Source organism: Notolepis coatsorum (assembly GCF_963971535.1).
Source record: "Notolepis coatsorum genome assembly, chromosome: 6".
Taxonomy (NCBI): domain Eukaryota; kingdom Metazoa; phylum Chordata; class Actinopteri; order Aulopiformes; family Paralepididae; genus Notolepis; species Notolepis coatsorum.
In genome coordinates this window covers 126,914,370-126,927,499 of record NC_140170.1, presented here as the reverse complement: position 1 = coordinate 126,927,499, position 13,130 = coordinate 126,914,370, and the positions used below count along the sequence as shown (strand labels likewise).

General features: G+C 41.3%; 1 protein-coding gene across 1 annotated transcript in view; it reads right to left on the bottom strand.

Annotated features, from left to right (window-relative positions):
* Positions 1–9,873, bottom strand: part of LOC311230491 (poly(rC)-binding protein 4-like) — a 259,895-nt gene extending 250,022 nt beyond the window's left edge. The window contains exon 1 of the mRNA XM_084316780.1: positions 9,836–9,873. The gene's annotated coding sequence lies outside the window, so the exon portion shown is untranslated. The remainder of the gene's footprint in view (positions 1–9,835) is intronic.
* Positions 9,874–13,130: the final 3,257 nt, after the last annotated feature.

The window sequence follows — 13,130 nt, the reverse complement described above, 5'->3', positions numbered from 1 at the left end:
CACTTGGGATTGTGTTTGGAACGTTACTCACAGTGTGTATTTACACCAAAGATTCAGTCACTTGGATAACTCTGTTTTCGGGTACAAGTCACCTCTCCTGTTCACCTGCTCTGTTCCACCTGCACTCTGAGTTAACTCGCTCCCTCTCTCTCTCTCGGTCCCGCAACCACCTCGGAGATTCTGCCGAGAGAAGTCTGCAGAGCGGCTCTGACGTCAGCGTCTGCTTCCCCTGACTACCATCCCGGGAGAAGCTGCAGAGCAGCAACATTCATCCTTGCTTGTATTCCAGTCTTTGTTTGAACTCTTCCCAGTCTGTGCTGTTTATTTAGTCTTAATAAACAAGCCCTTGTTTTTGGCAACTCTGAATCCTACTCTCTTGTGTCGTTGCGTTTGGGGTCGGTGTCAAACCATAACAGCAAATGGATACAAGTAAATAAAAGGCAGCATTCTGCCCACCCTCCTTTTACAAAGTCTGCTGATGCACATTGATATCCATGATGTTTTCTGAATGACCTTTTCAAAGAGTGGTTTTTAAAAAAAGGTGAACAAGTTAGCTGAAAATAAATATGAACCGTTGTCTGAGGCTAGATTTACACTGGGATGATAGATTTTATATTTGACTCAGTACATAATTAGGTACTGGGGGCTACAGTATATTTTTGCATTTGAGAGGATTGAGTGGTGCTGGGATCCACATAGTAAAAGTAAAAGTCAGATGAAGTGTTCTTAGCTCAATGGACGCCACTCAGTTGAGCATCGTTTGTACTTACCCCGCCAAGCTCTAAGAGATAGGAATAAGTGGCGGTGTTTGCAGGGCTATACATTCTATATTATAGCTATGGATACAATACTATGGCCCATTTGACATCGACTATCTATCGTTCAATGTGTTAAAGAAATAGTTTTTTCATCCATACATTCCTGTTTTATACCGTGATGAATATGAGTATAGTTTTAGAGTAATCCTGTCTAATCCCAGAAAATGACGCTATGCAGCAATACGTGCATTTCACTAAAAACGTTGCCGTTTCTCGCCTGTACACACTACTATTTCAAAATCAAATCTATATTATCGGTATTATGTTCTGCGATCGCAAGAATTACCACACATTTAACCAAACCCCACAATATTTATGACAGCTTGCAAATGGTACCAATCCCCGCTATATTTATGCATAAAATGGTCAAGCTGCTAAAAATTTGCTGCTCGTGGCCAGTTTACCTTGCAACATTGTAGTGACAAGCGGCAATCTTCATTTGACAGTCTTTTTTCAAACAGGCAATAATGTCATGAGGACCGAAGGGACTAAACTACGACAGAACAAATCACTGTGGAGAGGGAGCTGCGTGGAAGTTGGTGGCATGAACCAAATTGACTGCTTTACTTAAATCTGTCGCAGAAAAGACTTGGTAAGAGAGAATGATGGGGATGCATGCCTGCATGTGTGTGTGAGGTAGAGAGGGGAGGGGGCATGTCTGTGTTGGTGAATGGGAGTGGTGCTGTGTGGGAGTCAGGCAGGTCTGTTTGTGTGTAGCCTAAGCCTACATATAATTATTGATATGAGGTAATTAAAAGAATATGGCCTAAAAATCTAAAAGGTTTTCATAGACTTTTCCCGCAATAAAACTCTGAATATTTAGCTAATTGCATTTTGAGAAAAGCTGCTGCTGTGTAACCAGGTATGTAAGGGCATTAAACACGAAATATTCTGACCCAGCTCTAATGCAGACTGCAGCAAATAATGAGTCTTGGAGACAACATTATATTGCGTTCCTATTACATGTTTTGAGAGATAATTATATTATTTCAACTTCAAAGATGTGTGCACATTTTGGTGCAGCACCATTTGCATTAATGATGATAAGAAGAAGAAGAAGAAGAAGAAGAAGAAGAAGAAGAAGAAGAAGAAGAAGAAGAAGAAGAAGAAGAAGAAGAAGAAGAAGAAGAAGAAGAAGAAGAAGAAGAAGAAGAAGAAGAAGAAGAAGAAGAAGAAGAAGAAGAAGAAGAAGAAGAAGAAGAAGAAGAAGAAGAAGAAGAAGAAGAAGACGATGGCGACGACTCGACGAATAAGATGAAAAGCTGTGGCTACTCCTGTGTGTGTGTGTGTGTGTGTGTGTGTGTGTGTGTGTGTGTGTGCGTGCGCGTAGGGCTGGGCGATATGGAAAAAAATCATATCGCGATAACGATATGATAATTTTATTTTATTTCTCGATATCGATAATTATCAAATTGTTATAAGTATAAAAAAAAAAAAAAAAAAAAAAAAACATTTTTTTTAACAACAGATGTATGTTTATTTTGCAGCAATTCTTTGTCATTGCCGCCATCTTTAGTGTTACATCCCCTCACACTCCAGTTCTCAGGCTGCAGCTGGTTTAAAAGCTAAAGTAAACCGGCTTCTCTGCTGGCTGTGGCTCCAGAGGAGTTGAACAGTTCTAGCTCTGCTAGTTTATTTTCGATCTTTTGGCGCTTTTTTGGTGGACAAACCACCGCACATGTGCACTGTGACTCGTGACTGGAGTCTAGTTCTGCTAGCACACATAGCCTACTGTGTACAGACGGTTTCAAAATGTATTTTAAATTAGAAAGCAAACAAAATAAATGGACAAGAGAAAAAGAAATCTGAATTTGGTCAGTATTGTCATTTGGACAAGCAAAGCCATTACTTTAAGTTGCAGGCAAGAAAGACAAGTCTGTCCACTGTCTCTGGTTTTAAAACTGCCCTGTTGCAGCAGGTAAACAAAAAAAAAAAAAAAAACGTTTTTTTTATTTATTTTTTATTTCGATATTCGATATCGATTATTAAAATATATCGCGATATTTATCGTTATCGTTATATCGCCCAGCCCTACGTGCGCGTGCGTGTTTGTGTGTGTGTGTGTGTTAATATCAAAGAGTTGAGCGTAGATATTGATGTTAACCTTACATGTGTGATGTGGCCTCAGCCCAGGGCTAAGAACGGGACTTTTAGGGTCCAGAACCAATCAGTTTGTGTGTTTACTGGTTGAGCTCCATTAACTGATGTAAACGGGTGATCAAATAGACACACACGCACAAACAAAACATCTATCAGCAATTATCTACAAACTACACACAGTATACAAACAAAACATATATCAGCAATCATACAGGCGCACACACAGAAATGCGGACACACACACACACACAAGCACACATGAAACACACACAAACTCAAACCCATAGCAGTGCTCAGCTGAAGGGCTTTAACCGTTATCTTTCAGCTTTGAACTGCAAAATACTGTGACAAAAAAAGCATAAATTAGCATTAATCCCACAGTGTGTTAGTGTGTCTGCGTGTGTGTGTGTGTTCGTGCCAGTTTTAGAATACTTGAAGGTGTGTGTCCAAATCTACAGTAGAGTATAAATATGGATACGTGTGTCTATATCCATGCTATTTGCATGTGTGCCTGTGTCCGTGTGTCCGTGTGTGTGTGTGTGTGTGTGTGTGTGTGTGTGTGTGTGTGTGTGTGTGTGTGTGTGTGTGTGTGTGTGTGTGTGTGTGTGTGTGTGTGTGTGTGTGTGTGTGTGTGCACACTGCACAGTGTGTGTTGTCTAACTTGACTTTATCATCCTTATCAGAACTAGCAGTGGTGCATTCCTGGATGCTGATTGCTGACTACAACAAGCCATAGGCACTCTGCGCCCTCCTTGTTTCTACGTGCCGCTGTTTGTCTGTACTATAAATAGGGCATTACTTTGAAATGTAAGTATGCTCCCTAAGCCCCCATCCCATGTACACACATACCCAGCCTCTCTCTCTCTCTCTCTCTCTCTCTCTCTCTCTCTCTCTCTCTCTCTCTCTCTCTCTCTCTCTCTCTCTCTCTCTCTCTCTCTCTCTCTCTCTCTCTCTCTCTCTCTCTCTCTCTCTCTCACACACACACACACACACACACACACACACACACACACACACACACACACACACACACACACACACACACACACACACACACACACACACACACACACACACACACTAGGGTGACCATATGTATGATCCAAATGCAGGACAGCATGTCGATTTTGAGGGACAATTGCGGGGGGGAAACGTTTTTGATGAATGGGAGATTATACATGTGAACAAAAAGATCATGTGGTCTCCACCTTGGCATGCACAAATGTTATGAAATGGGCTACTATAAGATAGGCGGCTGGGTGGCGCAGCGGACATTGCGCTCGTCACCAACGCAAGAGACACCGGGTTCGAATCCGGCTGTCTGCGCTTGGGCCGGCCGTCATACTAACTCAATTGGCAGAGTTAGCGGGTGGAAGTCGATCGGTGGTAATCTGGACGTTGTGGACAGCGACTCCTACAGGTCGGTTGGGGGACGCCTGCACAGCAGAGACAGGAAATGGCGGGGGTAGTGTGAGCCTCCCACACGTTACACCTCGCCAATGAGAGTCCTCGCTGGCAGGTGAAAAGATGTGACAGGCTGCATCCTCGTGTATCGGAGGGGACACGTGATGCAAGGCTTCTATCCTCCCTACAACCGGCCAGTGGGGGGCATATGCGAGCAACGTTCAAGACAGGGGAGGGTAGAATTGGCACAGCGAAATTGGGATGGGAGAAAAAGAGAAAAAGAGAAAAAAGTGGATAAAAAAAAGAAATGGGCTACTATACGTTTTACCATTCACTGTCAGTAATTAATGATGTGCCACTGTCTCCTGAATTATGCATGCAAGGTATTTGTTTACAACATTATTTGGATATATTGAACAATACCAGCTGCAAAAATAATAACGTTATGATGATTTGATATGATGAAAGACGTTTGGAAATATACAGGAAATGTCAACAAAACCTTCCCAATCAGCTTCATTACATCTTTCTGTAATTTCTTTGGTCTTTTCCTGCTTTTGGTTCGGTTGAAGGTTCACATTCAAACCACAAATGAACCACTCCAGAGTTCACTTGGAGGCGGGCGGACCAGGCTGGGGTTGTTTGGTGCGGACCTGAGTTAGTTTACTGTGTTCTAGGGCTGTACCAAATAGTTTGAAGCTTTGTTCATAATGTTGACATTCGAATTCTAAATCAACATTCAAATTTGTTTTAATTTTTATATATATTTTTGAACACGTCATAAAATATGACGACAGACATTCGAAGCTTCGTTCGAATACTTCAATAGAAGCTTTGAATGTTAAAAAATGACATTCGGTACAGCCCTACTGTGTTCACACAAGCCCAAACGAACGGTAACATGGGGTAAATGCTCCAGGTTTTCGCTTCAACCAGACTAAACAAGGGTGGTGTGTGAGCATGTTTATAAAAGTCTTGGCATGAGTGACTTGAATCTCGCTCTTCACAAGCTCCACCGTGACAGCAGACAGCAGGCAGCATGAAAATAGTAAAGTTGCTCTACCACTGTGCTCAAAGTGTGTGTGCCGAGTCGACAACACAGCCAGCAGTGTGTATGTGACTGTGCACTGATGTTTAGACTAGCTACTTGCAGTGCATTAGTGCAGTGCATGGATGGTGGACAAAAACAATAAGAATTATAATATAATATATTTAACATTTTAAGCATGACTTTATTTAAATGCAGGACATAATCCTTCTGTTGCGGAACACAGGACAAAGGGCTAAAATGTGGGACAAATCTGGACATTTGGTCACCCTAACACACAGACACACACACAATTGTATGCACACTAGGGCTGAATGATTTAGGGGAAATTAATCGAATTGTGATTATTTTGACTAATATTGATAGTTTTTGCCTCATTATTCTCATTTTCATTGAAAATCATATCAAAAATGATCATGGTGTGATTTTTGCAGGGATCTGTACCAAAAAAGGATGTTTTCATAAGTATTTAGGGTATGCAATGTAAGCCAGGACATCTCTGCAATGCCACAGTACTCCATTTAGAATGGTATTTTGACACCCATTTCACCTTTAACAAATATTGCGCCTCCTGCAGTTAGATATTGCACTATATTGCACTAATATTGCAATTTGGATACATTTATAAGAATTGTTCTGCCCTAGCGCACACACACATGTAGAAACACACAACATGAATCCTTCTCAACACACATGCACATGCAACCCTCAAACCAACTATATCACAGCCCAGATTAAATTGTCTTTTAAAGCTCATTTCTGGATGAGATGTGAGGGGAACATCACAGGGGTTCAGGTAGGGGGTTGGTTATTTGATGTGGGTGTTGATATGCAGACTGACGTTTCTGTGTATGTGTGTGTGTGTGCGTGTGTGTGTGTGTGTGTGTGTGTGTGTGTGTGTGTGTGTGTGTGTGTGTGTGTGTGTGTGTGTGTGTGTGTGTGTGTGTGTGTGTGTGTGTGTGTGTGTGTGTGTGTGACCCTGACACTAATAATTCCTACACATCCTCAGATCAGAGATCAGCTCGTTTCATCTTCAATGAGCTGCGGGTGAGAAATCGCTTTTGATCAATTAATTCAAATATATGGTTAGGAGGACTATGTTTAAAAATGAAAGTCGATTTTCACTTTAACTTGGGTAATTACAGTAAGGAACCACTTACTTAATTTTACATTTGACTTTTGTTAATCATTTTCATTCTTAAAATGAAAACGTAATAATTCCTTTAAAACAATGTTCACCAGACAGATCTCGCTATCAACCAATTAAATAGGAAGGGCTTGTTTTTTGTTTGTTTATCTAATAATTCATCACTCAGCACATCACAGGTCCTGATTCTTTAGTTTATGGGATTAGGACAATTATGTACATTAAACAAATTTTACTAGACATTCCCCTTTAACTCAATCTGCTCCAACAACGAGTTTGCTCGATAACCGTTGAACGCCAACCACGTATACGTTTTTAATATTCTATTCAATGTCACGGACTTGTATGTTGCCGTTAAAAGACATACTGGGCCCCCGAGGGTGCAGTACCGACCAGATCCGGCTAGGTGGCAGTATCGAGAGTGCAGTAAACCCTGTTCCAGACCTCCTATTATAGCTTATTCCCAGCGGAAGAGTGCTGCCGAGTGCTTCCGCGTTTTCCCTGATTGGCTGCGACACGCCCCGCGGCAGCCGCAGAGCGGAGCGGCAGAGCTTGCGGCATTATGTAGCCGTAATCCCCAATGTTTTTCATTCACCGCTTAGCTCAACTGGCAGCGCTGCGGTCCGTTGGTGACAAGTTCGAATCCCTTCAATTTATTTTTATTTTTATTTTTTAACGTGCATTCTTTCGCCGGTTAAGTTTAGGCATGTTAACTTAAGGTTAAGGTTAAGGTTAGGCATTGTTTTGGAGTTGGTTAAGGTTAGAAGGGTTAAGTTTAGGCGCTGTTAAGGAGCTGGTTAAGGTTAGAGTTTGTCTTAGAGAATGGCAATATTCTTTTGGAGTTGGTTATGGTTAAGGTTAAGGTTAGGCATGGTTAAGGTTAAGGTTAGGCATTGTTTCGGAGTTGGTTAAGGTTAGAAGGGTTAAGTTTAGGCGCTGTTAAGGAGCTGGTTAAGGTTAGAGTTTGTCTTAGAGAATGGCAATAGACAGCCTATTTCCGCGCTGCAGCGCGAGGCAATAGACAGCCTATTTCCGCGCTGCAGCTCTCTCGCGCTGCCGTGGTCACATGGGCGTCATGGCCAATCAGAGAAAACGCGGAAGCACGCGACGCACTCTTCCGCTGGGACTAAGCTACACGCTTCAATCCAGACCGTGTGTTACATTCAAATCCCACCGGGCGGAGAATGTTAGTACAGGGAAGCCTAGAGGTTCACTCGATCACATTGAAAAGTGTCCGGGACACTCGATGCATGTGTTCTGCCGGATTATGTCGTGGACCAGATGGACATCAGATGGACCAGATGGCAATCAAACAATTGGAATATTCTTTTTGGAATAGCACCGATCAAAGGTAAGGACTATCTGACGTCAATTCCAGCTTGATCCTGCAATGTTTTCATATCGATCCAGCTGAACAGCTTGTGTAGTGTTCACAACGAATGCTGTTACTGGCAATCAAAGCATCAGAAACGCCCCCCCCTTTCATGCATTCATGATGAAACATAATACCTATTATATACATTTGATTTGGAAATAGTAGCGTGTCCAGGGATGAAAACGCCAATACTTTTACTAGAAAACTATAATTCACGTAGTGCCCTATAAGGGCTTGTGTCCATAGCGGACGTTTTTTGAAAAGCGGACCGCCTTGAAAAGCAAAAAAAAAAGCTCTGCCGTGGCTCAGCCACTTCCTCGATGTTGATTGGTCGGTCGAAAAGAGTTACCTTGATGAGCAGCGCTCCTTTCCAAAAGTTGAACTAGTTTCAACTTTATGCGCTGGGAGCGCTCCGCCCAAAAACGCTGGGCGCGGCGCTGGGAAAAGGAGCGCGCCTGTCGCGTCTGTAGCATAGAAATGAATGACAGAAAGGAGCTGACAACTCATAAAACGTCGGCTGTGGACACAAGCCCTAACTCAGCTTTCCAGGAATTAGCCCGGGTCACTCCGAAACTATACTTATATTCACCAGGGGATAACGCGCGAACGTATACATGAAAACATTTATAATTTTTTGCATGTTCGACAGAAGATACAGACTGTCAAATGACCATAGTATTGTCCCCATAGCTATAATATAGAATATAGATATAGCTCTATAAAACAAGGTGACGCACCCCTATCTTTAAAGCGTGGCCTAGCTAGAACAGGATGAGGAAAATCCCCCGCCGAATGTGTTAAAGCGATCATGATGCTGTTTCAGTTCTATAGGTGAAAGCTGTCCTTTCTATATATACAAATAAAACTCTTGTAATATTGTATTATAGATCTATAATATACACCAAATAATAACAATAATAATATACCTTTCTACTTTTTCTCAAAAAGTGCAAAAACACTGAACGAGATCATACAAAGGGAAATACTCTGACCCTACGTTAATAATTTCACCAAATTCCCATCCTTTTGTTGACGATTATGGCAGTTGAGTGGGGGCACGAGGCGATCAGACCTCACCAATTAGACAGAGTAGCTGTGTGTGCGTCTCTCTCTCTCTCTCTCTCTCTCTCTCTCTCTCTCTCTCTCTCTCTCTCTCTCTCTCTTTCTCTCTCTTTCTCTCTCTCTCTCTTCCAATGTCGCCCCCTCCCCCAAACACACACACACACACACATTAGGAGACAGAGGGTATAGTTGTAGGCTCCCAACTAGGCTGCTGATGTAACGACTCAACACATCTGTGCGCCTTCAGGAGGACGGAGCCATATGCCGTCTGAATGTAGGGAGATGGAATGGAGAGCTGTCTGTGGACGGACTTAGTGCGGGGGCTACAGAGTATTATAGTGCAGCATATCAGACTGGCGTGCTGCTGAGTAAATAAGACGAGTAATGATCGCACTCGTAGACGAACGGCGTCTAATAACCCGCTAATATTGTCGTAGCGTGACCAGTTCTACTTTATTATCTGATCTCGCAAGCGTGTTATTTTTCGTGTAGTAATTGTGGGCTATAATAATGCTCTGTATGGCCCAGCAGCACCATGATAAACCTACTCCTGTCGAATAGATTGCAGAGTAGCCTATATTTACAGTAGTTATTCCAACTTCAACTCAAGCCCACCAGACGCTATCAATAATTACAGAGCCCACCAATAACACACAGCGGGAAGCCACAACACCCCCCCCCCCCTATAGTCAAACCTTTGACTGATCGGCAATATCCCGTCCGAGTGTACAGTACTGTACACGTTCCTCTCTCAACTCAGCAGCAATATCCTAATAGCCGATTTGACGTGCACATGGTTCGCAGCTTTCTGTGCCAGACATTCAGAAACAAACAGAACAACAAAACCAGAAGACATATCGATATAGGGAAGAAATTATTACCTTGGTGTGTACTAGAGCCGCTGAAAATAAATGATAAATCCTGGGTTGGTGGTGTCCACATTGCCGGAGGAGGAGGAGGATGAGAGAGCCGGCAGCCTTCCACTGTAAGGAATAATCCGACTGACAGTGCGTAACAATAAACCCAGAGAGAGAGGGGGGAGAGAGGAGAGAGAGAGAGAGAGAGAGAGAGAGAGAGAGAGAGAGAGAGAGAGAGAGAGAGAGAGAGAGAGAGAGAGAGAGAGAGAGAGAAAGAGAGAGAGATAGAGATATGCATGGTGAAGAGGAAGGGGATACACCATGCAGTTGGTTAAAAGAAGTGAGAATGACATTTAAAATGACAGAATAGCAACCTAATCTAGATATTATGGGTTTCAGTTGCCACATTTTATTGAAAATGATTATTGGCTATTTAATATACTACTGCATTGTGTAGTTTTTTCAAACTGATGTGAAATTTTAAAGAAATTAAATAAAAGATACCAAAGGGATGAACAAATGTGTCATAACAAAAACCTAAAATACAGACATATTAGTTATGTTAAAACCATTTAGTTGGTGAGTCACATGTTATATTAAGTGTACATTTTATGAAATAAAATACAATTCTGATTACAAAAAGCGGTAAATGTAAGACCTTACAATTACTGTAAAAAATTATGATAAAACATTAATAATACCCATAGGGAAATTCAGGTGTCAAATCACCTGGAAATTCAGGTGTCAAAACAATAAGAATATAATTAAATCTAAAGTAAACAAGCTAGCATAATACAAATATTATGAAATAAAGATAAAGTAAACATGTGGCTGCTTGCCCTTAAAATCTGCACTGGATGTCTGAGTGAGTCAATAAGTGAAACATATGTATACTATACCAATACTATAAGTATAATAATATAAATAAGTCTACCCTGGTACAAATATACATAACTCTATATTATGTCTGACCTGGTATAATATACAGAACATAACTCTGTCATCAGTCTATCTTAAGTCTATAAATATAACGTTTGCTTTGGTATGAATATACAGAACATAAGTATTATAAGTCTAACCCGGTACAAATATAACTATCTCTATCCTAGGTCTACTCCTGGTACAATGTGTAAATAGGTTGTATAACCTAAGTCTATCCTGTGCAAATATACAGTACTGCATACTAAGTATGCGCCAGTATAAATAAATATAACATAATTAGTCTCAGCCTATCAATTTAGGTAAATATAAATGTAAATATACGCATATAAATGAAAATGTGAATATATTAATTAATTAATATATTCATCAATGTGAAAGGTTCAGGATTCAGTAGTCAAAAGTCAGTTCTAGCAGTTGTCCATGCAGTTATCTGGCAGTTAGCCAAGTCAAGTCTTGCCCTTGGTTGTGGAGCCTGATGGCTACTAACCTGAACCCTAACCCTAACCCTCCGTCACCACCTCTAGATTGACCAGTCGTCTCCCACTACAGAACTAGCCTCACCAGCTTGGCCATCAACAGAGATGGTAGCAGTGCTATGCTATAGGCTTAACCCTAAACATACAAGCTTTTTCTGCTCTAGAGACATTGGGCCTCATTCACAAATTATTTTTCTTATTAAATATCTTCTTACGAACATCGTGAGCACAAACTTAAGAAAGACACCCACTGGATTCCTGAAAACATGTTCTTAAATAGCCAAAGTGTTCTCAGCTGCGCTCCTCCAAATGAAAAATGCCACTGATTCTTAAATGTATGTGTTCAACTTCTCGTACACCTGAATTTGCATTATAAATTACACTATTATAGTAATATACAACATACAGTTGTTTAAACTGGGTATACAATATATAAATTAGTACTACTGGGTAACAGTGCTAATCAGATGTATGTAGTACAATACTACTACAGAGTTATAGTATTAATATGTACAGTGATACAGGTAAAGTCCAGTAGTAAGTCATACTGGCCAGCAGAGTAACTAGTAAGAGGTAAGGGATATGTACAGATATATAGTATCTGAAGATATGTATGCAAGTATGTGCAAACAGATGTGTGTGTATATATTAGGGCTGACCCCAATTAGTAGATTAGTCGACTAATCGATCGAAAGGAGCCGTAGTCGACTGCCAACATCTTAGTCGAATGCAAAAAAAAAAAAATATATATAATATATATTTTTAATATATATTTTTTTATTATTATTCTTTCCAAAAGCAAAGAGGCCAGCGAGGCCAGCGAGGCTAGCTTCCTAAGAAAACACTGAAGGCACTGAAAGAGGATCAAAGTCGACTATCCAAATCCTTAGTCGGGGACAGCCCTAGTATATATATATACAGTATATATATACAGTAATAATGAATAAATAAATATTATGGTATGCTGAAGTGAAAAAGAAATGGGCTCATGTGAAATCCTGTTCTTAGCTAAGAACTAATCCCAGATAAGAATCTGTTCATGAATGTCAGAATTGTCCAGGAAACTTCGTAAGTGGAGTTAAGAAATTTCTTTATAACTTTTCGTAAGTGCATTTGTGAATGAGGTCCATTGTTCCTAAGCCATTCTGATGAAAGGGAGAGGAGGAGGCATGCTTTGCCCTATCCGCATGCTCTCTATCTACTGTATGTGAGGCACACCGTGGTCTTCATAACCACCCAACAACTACTCATAGTGTAATGATGAGTCAGCCAGAGGCCGTGCTCTGTCCTAACAACATCTGACCCATTGGCTGTGTGAGGGTATCTCTCACTTTTACACCCAATCCAGACAGACTCCTCCGGTCCATGTCAGAGCCATGTCTGCCTCCTCTGCTCTTCTCAGAGGGGTCTTGGTGGAAGACATCTGTGCAGCAGCTTATTGGTCTTCCCTTTTATCTGCCGGACGCAGCAGTCTCACAGTAAATTTCGCAGAGTAAATTTTACTCAAACTGAGTCCATTTGAGCCCAAGTGAGTAAAATGTTACTCAATTTGAGTAAAATGTACTCGGTTTGAGTAAAATGTACTCAGCGAAATTGGCTCAGGAGTTCTTCCGCTTTATCCTAGCTCTTGCTAGTTTGGCAGGTATTCCAGTCTAGGATTTGGGGTCTTCACCATGCCCTTATATAACATGTTGTCTGCTGGATATGTATGACGTGTTATACTCTCTCACTCTGTCCTCAGCTCAGGAGTCTCTCCTCTTCATTCTAGCTCTTGTCAGATTGAAAGGTCACCTAGCTCCACTCAAAGGGGTCTCTGTGAAAGACCATGGGTCTTCCCCATGCCCTTGTATCTGTTTTTTTGTCTGTTGGACATGTCAGAGAGTTCTACTCTCTCACCCCGT